This window comes from Paroedura picta, chromosome 6 (assembly GCF_049243985.1).
Source record: "Paroedura picta isolate Pp20150507F chromosome 6, Ppicta_v3.0, whole genome shotgun sequence".
NCBI lineage: Eukaryota > Metazoa > Chordata > Lepidosauria > Squamata > Gekkonidae > Paroedura > Paroedura picta.
Genome location: NC_135374.1, coordinates 16,789,158 through 16,798,008, shown reverse-complemented (window position 1 = coordinate 16,798,008; position 8,851 = coordinate 16,789,158).

Here is an 8,851-nt window from a genome sequence, read left to right as displayed (position 1 = left end):
TTAGGAACAAGGTTCTTACAATATGAACAATATAAAATGCACAATGTCAGTTGTGTTGGTACTAGTTTGAAAGGACACTACAGATTTTTCTGATTTTTAAAAGGGTTTTTTTAATGATCATATTGTTGCTTTTCTAAAGAATCCACAAATGAAGGTTAGCTTGAAGCTCTGTCAATTCCTGGCTTTTTCTCTCAGGATTTTGTTGCTCCCTTTTTGGCGACACCTTGCCTCTTGGATCACATCTGCATAAAATATTCCATTCTAAATTCAGGAATTTATAATGTGAGTACCAATAAGGTATACAAATACATACAAAGCAAAGAAAACTCCATAGGAAAGAATAAAATGGCAGAAAAAAATATAGGAGGAATAAAGATGAGGGAAAACTACATGCCTAAAATATGTAAATTAAATAAGAGGCAGGTGCACATGAAAACTTAAAAGGGGAAAATCCTACTGACCATGTCCTCCTCCTCCCCCTTTCTTCTCCCTTCGGGTAATGTGTTTTCTACCCACTTTCTCAGCCTTGTTCATTCCCCGCCTGTCCCTGCACACTTCCCTTCCTACTCACTGCTTGGGACTTGAAAGCCAGTTTGGTGTAGTGGTTAGGAGTGTGGACTTCTAATCTGACATGTCAGGTTCGATTCTGCACTCCCCCACATGCAGCCAGCTGGGTGACCTTGGGCTCGCCATGCCACTGATAAAATTGTTCTGACCGAGCAGTGATATTAGGGCTGTCTCAGCCTCACCCACCTCACAGGGTGTCTGTTGTTGGAAGAAGAAAGGGAAGGTAAGCTGCTTTGAGACTCCTTCGGGTAGATAAAAGCAGCCTATAAGAACCAACTCTTCTTATCAGCTCCTGCCGAGGACCACAGGTCACAGAGTGCCATTTTGCATTGTTACAGCAAGCATCCTAAAATTCCCCTGGATATTTTCCCCCTCAACTGCTTATTTACTGTGCAATTCCATGTAGAGCCTGAAGTACTACATACATTTAAATTACTAGAGTAATTGTATTGTTAATAGAGGGCACTCATGGGGAAAATAAATATCCTACACTGAAGCCTAGAAGGCTCTCTTCAAGGGGAGCCTGGATGATGAATTTTCATAGACATGTCCCACCCCTGTGTGCCTCCTCCGATCAGCTTGCCTGACTGTCCAGCAGCCAGCCAATCGCCTTCCGTCCCCCACCCCAGTCCACCCCTCCTCCTTCCACTTTCCTCTGAGGCTTGGAGGCTACAGTTCCCTGCCACCTGAGAGTTGCCACTGCCAGTGACTTCCCTAACAGCTGCCTGCAGCCTTTCTGGTCCTGAGGGTAGGGAAGGGCCGTCCTCAGAGTTTGTCGACCCACCCCAATCTAGCACCCGTTGTATTCCTGAATGCAACAGGCTTGGCCCCTAGTGTGTGTGTGTGTGTATAAAATTAGCATATACAATCCAAGCCTCCAGAATGTGCTAACAAGTATATGCAAGTACTTGTAGATCAAAGTCCTAGTGATTATGCCCAGAAATTTCCTCTTCTGGGTTTAGTGTTCTTTCATCATACCACCTTACATAATTTGGGTTTTTGCTGTGATAGGTTAATTTGGCAAAACATCTGTGGAAATGCTGGTGCCAAATATAATGTTATCCTGATTAATAATGACAGACTGCATGAATTAACAGGGCCCTGGTGCCAAGAATATGTACCAAGGTTTCAGCTGCCTGGAAGAGTTATATTCATTAGGCTCAATTATTTTCAGCATTTGCCTTTGAGAAGCCCGTGTGCTGGTATAGGTAACAAAAATCCACACTTTAACTAATTATGCTTAATTTAAATGTTTAATTTAAATATAAGTTCAAAGACATACTGCAGTCTTTCTCAACTTTTTTACCCTTGTGAAACTCCTGAAACATTCCTCAAGCTTCCAGAAACCCCAGAAGTGGTGTGATGGTGGAGAATATAGTTGGGAAGCAGAGCTGTGTACATGCCCACCTGGGGCCCCTCCCTTTCCCACCCACTCCAGGTCCAGCATTGGCCATTTTGAGAGGGGGGGGAGTTGACGTGACCATATATGGCCATATCATGATAAATGTTTAACAATTTTTTTTAATTATAGAATCATAGAGTTGGAAGGGGCCATCTAGTCCAACCTCCTGCTCAACGCAGGATCAGCCCAAAGCATCCTAAAGCATCCAAGAAAAGTGTGTATCCAACCTTTGCTTGAAGACTGCCATCTTAAAAGTTAACTCTCACCCATTTGAGAAACTTTTCCAAGGCTAGCAAGAAACCCCAGGGTTTCTCAAAATCCTGGCTGAGAAAGCCTGATATACTGGGTTGGATCCAGCACAACATTTTGACCCACACAACCTACTAGTACAAGCAGCTAAATCAGTCTTATTGTATCCCCACATGTTTGGGCAAGATATGCAACCAGCTGAAGAAAGCAATAAGTGTTGCACAATATCTAATACAAGGGGAACTACACTAATGCCATTTATGTTTCTCTGCAAAGAGTCAACTGGTTTCTCAGTTTCGCTTTCTAGATGCTACAAGGCCATCGGTCAGGCCCTTTTGTTCCCAAAATGAAAACAAGGCACCTGTTGGAATCAGAAGTCATCAATCCGAAGCTTTTTATGAACTATGAACACATGTAATTTAGCATTGCTCAATTAAAGATATAAGAGTGGGAAAATAAGCTGATGGTAGAGAAAAGCGGCATATAAGAACCAACTCTTCTTCTTCAGTAATCTCAGGGCTCGCTCAGCCTCACCTCTCTCACAGGGTGTCTGTTGTGGAGAGAGGAAAGGGAAGGCGATTGTAAGCCACTTTGAGACTCCTTCGTGTAGGGAAAAGTGGCATATAAGAACCAACTCTTCTTCTTCTTCTTCTTCTTCAGTAACCTCAGGGCTCTCTCAGCCTCACCTCCCTCACAGGGTGTCTCTTGTGGGGAGAGGAAAGGAAAGGTGGATGTAATGGGCCAGTCACCCTCCAGGCATAGAGTAGCTCACAGTGTGGTTGTGAGGATAATATAGAGAAGGGGGAAGAATGTGTACATCTTAGGGCATCTATCAAGGAGGGAAAGAAAAAATTTAGTCAATAAATAAACATCATTTGCAACGTGTGACTTCCCAAACCCACCTCGGCGGGCTAGAAATCCAATATAAAGTAAATAAAGGAACTGCATTAAGACACATGACAAACTGTTACCACTAGAGGTCTCCCAGCACCTTATCAAATTTTGTGTGTGTCTAAAAATATTAAGCATATGCTGAAATGTAGGTTACTGTGTCACTGAGTTTAAATTTTAGTGTTTTTTTTTGTACTGAGTAGAAACTTAATTCTAGCCAATAGTGTTGGTAGAAATTGTTGCTTTTTTGCTGTTAATTAGGCCTGGAAATCAGTACAGGTGTACAAACAGAAGTATAATACAGTTCCAACTGAACTATATTTGCCTTGGGGGAGCGAAAGATATTTCCGGTTTCTAAAAGAAAAAAAAATTGACAAAGAATTCAAAATATTTGTTCTTTCTATGTGGCAGCACCTAATTCAGCATTAATCATAAATCTGTATTTGATAGTAATAGACATTTCCTTACAGCCACCATTTCCACAATGGCCAATTTTTACAGGCCTACATACCCTTTAATGGGGAAGGCACTGGCAAACCATCCCGTATTGAGTCTGCCATGAAAACGCTAGAGGGCATCACCCCAAGGGTCAGACATGACCCGGTGCTTGCACAGGGGATACCTTTACCTTTACACCCTTTAAATGACTCCTTTAAACTGTTCACAGATGCATTCTGTGCAAACATTTATACTACATTCATAACACACAGATTTCAAAGGTGACTACAGATAAGATACTACATACAAGTATTTTAGTAGTGTAATAATTCAACAGGCAAACTTAATTACAGTTCAACAGGAAAAGACATAGTCTGAACTCTCAATAGTTCAACAGGTAAAAACCATTCATGCTTATCATTGATAAAACTGTCATTCCTTGTGCTCAATTGTAGGTGATTATTCCAACAGAGTTCTCCACCACTTTGTTTCTCAAAGGATAATCTCGTGCATCTAATTTTCCGATCCAGATCTAAAGCACCACCCTTGAAGAGACAGACACCCTTGAAGAGATCTTGCTCCATTCCAGCATGCCTTTTAACAAACGGCCCAACGGTTACAAATATATGATTCTATCCAGTGTTTGCTTAGTTGCTCTCCCTCTCTGGGCATTTCACAAACTGTTTGAAGCTGTTTTAACAGAGGTAAGAGAGTCTCATTATAATGGAATTATTCAGGAAGAATGCCTTAATAAAAATATCCGAGGATCAGATTTTTGCAGATTATGTGAAGCTCTCAGATTATTTGCAAGAATCTGGCCTTTGCTGGTGGCTGCCGTGACAGGAGGCACCCGAGGGATGGGCGGGTCAACAGGTGGCCAGCCCAGGCAGTGAGCCCCATTCACTCGGCTACCTCCTGGAGAGCCAGTTTGGTCTAGTGGTTAGGAGTGCAGACTTCTAATCTGGTATCCTGGGTTTGATTCTGCACTCCCCCACATGCAACCAGCTGGGTGACCTTGGGCTCGCCATGGCATTGATAAAGCTGTTCTGACCGGGCAGTGATATCAGGGCTCGCTCAGCGTCACCCACCCCACAGGGTATCTGTTGTGGGGAGAGGAAAGGGAAGGCGACTGTAAACCGCTTTGAGCTTTCTTCGGGTAGAGAAAAACGGCATATAAGAACTAACTCTTCTTCTTTTTCTTCTTCTTCTTCCTTCACCGTGCCCACCACCTTCACCGTGGGCTCTACTTCCACTGCCGCCGCTGCTGTTGGCCACCTCACTGCCTTTTTTGCCACACCTGGGGAGGTAGCGGGACGGACGGACTTCATGTCCATTATGACTTCCTTTACATTACATCCCCATACATTTTCTATATCAAAAAGCAAGGGACTTTGATCTGCCCTAGTGTACATACTACCTATTAATTCATCCCTTTAAGTGATTTCTGCATTATTTAATGTGCCATGTTAATTCTTACGGTTTGTTGCAGCTTTGTTTTTTACTTAGTTTGCATTTCTGCATCACAATCTAATATTTTTTTTACTGAATGTCCCATCCTATTGATGGCATTGACTGGAATCCAGCAAGAAAATGAAATGAAATAAACGATTACTGTGTTCACATTTTTAAAAAGTGATCGCCTTTCTCACCAAGACCCAAGGCAAGTCACAAAATTCCAGCATAAAATAAACTCTCCCCCCGCCCTGACATTAAAACTACTTTCGTATTCTTTTCACAAAAACGCCGTCTAATGGTAAATGTGCGCTCTAAATCAGATCACTTTTCATGCTCCATTGCAAGAGGATTACTAGTCTGCGTTAAAACAGTTACTGCACTGTGCTTTCCAACAGAGCATGAATCCACGTGGCATTCGGCCAGCTGTAGTGTCAACTCAAACACAGTTGTCTATTGGAGAGTTTCTTAATTGCTGGCCTCTGCATATAATGGGAGCCAAGTTACATTGTGCCCAGTGGTTGACTTGCCCAGTAGGTTCAAACAAGAAATGCTTGACAAATTAGGCAGAGCAGAATCCCCAGTATCTCCAGTTAAATGATCCAGCATTAAATGATGTGAGAGTCAGCTTGGTGTAGTGGTTAAGAGCAGCGGGGGCTTCTAATCTGGGGAGCTGGGTTTGATACCCTGCTCCTCCACATGCAGCCAGCTGGGTGACCACTCACAGTCCTGATAGAGCTGTTCTGACTGAAAAATAATATCAGGGCTCTCTCAGCCCCATCTTCCTCACAGGTGTCTGATGTGGGGAGAGGAAAGGAAGGCAGTTGTTACTGCCTCAATATAGCAAATAGCCTTCTGAAATAGCTGTGGTTTGAAAGCCATCTGAACAGCTAAAAGAACAGGAATTCGGTAAATAGCTTGTGGGTGGCCATAAAACTGTCTGATTTCTGGCTGAGGCCAGATAGACTTCTCAGAACAAAAGAACTGCTGAGATTACCTCAGTGTACGGTAGGCTTACAATTTGCCCAATTTTGCCAGGCTCCCTCCTCCCGTACTACTCTGCCCCTGCTGGTGCTCAAATGACTTGCCGGGGTGGAGAAGGACAGCTCAGAATGGATGGCTATTGATACAGCAATATCACTTCCTAGTTCCACCTGGAAATGATGTCATGACACTCTAGGAATGTTGGTTGATCCTTCCCATTCCTGTGCCCTGCTCCAAAAGGTCCCAGAAGCTGAGGGCAACCCTATACACAGGCCTATATAAGGACATCAGCTGATATACTAGATGGTTTCTGACTTGTCATAACCATTTCTATGACAAGGATATAAAGTAGAGGAAATAAATACTTTAATTTGAAGCGTATCTGAGGGAACGTCTCTCCCCCAGAGAGCACTTCATTTCTCAGATGTCAATCTGTTTGTCATACTTGACCACAAAGACATCTGCCTGGCCTTGACCAGAGCTGAAACTACAGCCTTGGTGGAATGAGTCAGGGCCCTGAGGGAGCTATCACAGTTCTGCCAGGCCTGTAAGATGGCACCCTTCCACCAGGCCTATGGTTGAGGCCATGGCGGCCAAATATCATGTGGGTCTCCCTCCTTTCTTCTCTTCCCCCCCCCCGCCCAGTCTTGTTTTATATATGTTACCTTGCTTACAGACAAATCTGCAGGCCAGATTGAAGACGGCTGGGGGGTAGGGGTTGTTCGTTTTAGCTTTTTATGATGTTTTAATCATTTTATGAATTGTTTTAATCCATTGCTATAAACTGCCCCGTGTCCGCCTGCGGAGAGGGGAAGTATATAAGCCGAATAATAAATAAATAAATAATACATCCCATTAAAATTAGGAGAATGGCAGTCTAGATCCTTTCCATGTTGTAATGCGGGAATGCACAGAGAGATCTTGTCATTAGATCCAAATACAAGTAACACCCAGCTAACATGGGACCGAATAGAGGTCAGGGTGTGGGTCATTCTAGTAAGAACACATCTAATTCCCGGATTTGATGACATTCCCCTTGTACAAAGTTCATACTCACCAGCCGTTTCGGGTAGGTCCGAGTTTGCTTTGGCAAAATCTATGCCCCCGTAGCAGAACAGGGGTGCCTATTTATAACCGAGCAGAAAATTCAGGGTATTTTTTTCCATCATTTAAAAAAATCCCAGGAATGTATAACTGTAGTCCAACCATGCATGATTTCATTGGGCAGTTTGGCTTCAGAATACTGATGAAATTGCAGCACAGCAAACTTTTTGTTATTTTTCTAAGGGCTCTTTCACTCATTCTCCTAGGGTTGCCAACTCTGTCTTGGGAAATTCCTGTCATTTTGGATGTGGAGCTTGAAGAGGGTAGAATTTGGGGAGGGAGTCCTATAAACATTTACTAGTTTGCAGATCAGAGGGTAATCATATCAGTAAATATTCTTCAGATCTTTTTCTCACTGATTTGCTGAGAAATTTCTGCTTTATTTTCAGGGGTTCAAAATGGTGACTGACTGTTGAGCTTCATTCAAGTGGGTAGCCATTTTGGTCTGAGCAGCAGAACAGCAGCAGAACAGATTTGAGTCCATGTCCCTGAATGCTGAAATGCAAATTATTACAACAATCAGAACAATGGAATCCCCAGGACTCAACAGGGACATTGGTTTCTTAACTCAGTACATATTTATTTATCATACTTCTATACCACCCTCCCCGGAGGCTAACCTGCATTCTTGACAAGCCCTCAGGAAGGCCTAATGTCCTCTGTATTTTAATTTATCTCTTATTTGGAACTAGTGGCAAAGTCCATTGCATTCAGAAATACAACAGGTGCTAGATGGGGGGGGGGGTTAGGGTGGAAGAACTCTGCAGATGGCCTCTCCCTCCCCCCAGGACCTGGAAAGGGTGCAGGATGGAGGGCCCCAGGAAGAGAATTCACTGGCAGGGGAAGCTCTCATGCAGCTGGAATCTGCAGCCTCAGAGGGAAGTGGAAGGAAGGGGATGATCAGGCGTGGGGGACAGAAGGCAACTGGCTGGCGTCTGACAGACAGGCAAGCCGATTGGAGGAGGAGACACTCAGGAGCGGATCAGCCACCCTGACTGAGTGTTAAGCACTGAGTGGCACTTAAGCCATGAGACCAGCTCCTCCTCCAACCCCTTACCAGAAATATAAACTGGAACAGATTTGAACAAATAGATTATAATGTAACTTAAGAAAAGTATTGGTTTCTTAAACTCACAAATATGCTAACCTACATTCTCAACAATTCCTCAAAAAGGCCAAATGTCCTCTGTAATTTAATTTTCTCTTAACTGGAATAATTGATTTGAACAAGTAGATTGTAATGTAACTATGACTAGTATAATGCAATGTAGTTTGGAATAGTATATGTTTTTTTTCTGATCTGTGAACAGAGACAGCCAAATGCTCTGCTTCAAAGAATATGATACCTTAGATCAGGGGTAGTCAAACTGCGGCCCTCCAGATGTCCATGGACCACAATTCCCAGAAGCCCCTGCCAGCATTCGCTGGCAGGGGCTTCTGGGAATTGTAGTCCATGGACATCTGGAGGGCCGCAGTTTGACTACTCCTGCCTTAGATGCTTCCATGTTTGAGAGGACATGCAAGGGGCAAAAGGGCAAGGTCTCAGCTAACTGCTGTCAGCAGCTGACTATCTATTTTCCCATTATTCTCTTAATGTAGACATTAGATTTTTATTCTGTTACTTCAGACCAACATGGCTACCCATTTGAACTCTACTTAAAAGTTTGAGCTTATGACTTTTACTCACTGACATTGTACCTGAAGAAACCTGCGTGCACCCAAAAGCTCATCCCTTGAAGAAAACTTTGTTGGGCTTAAAGGTGC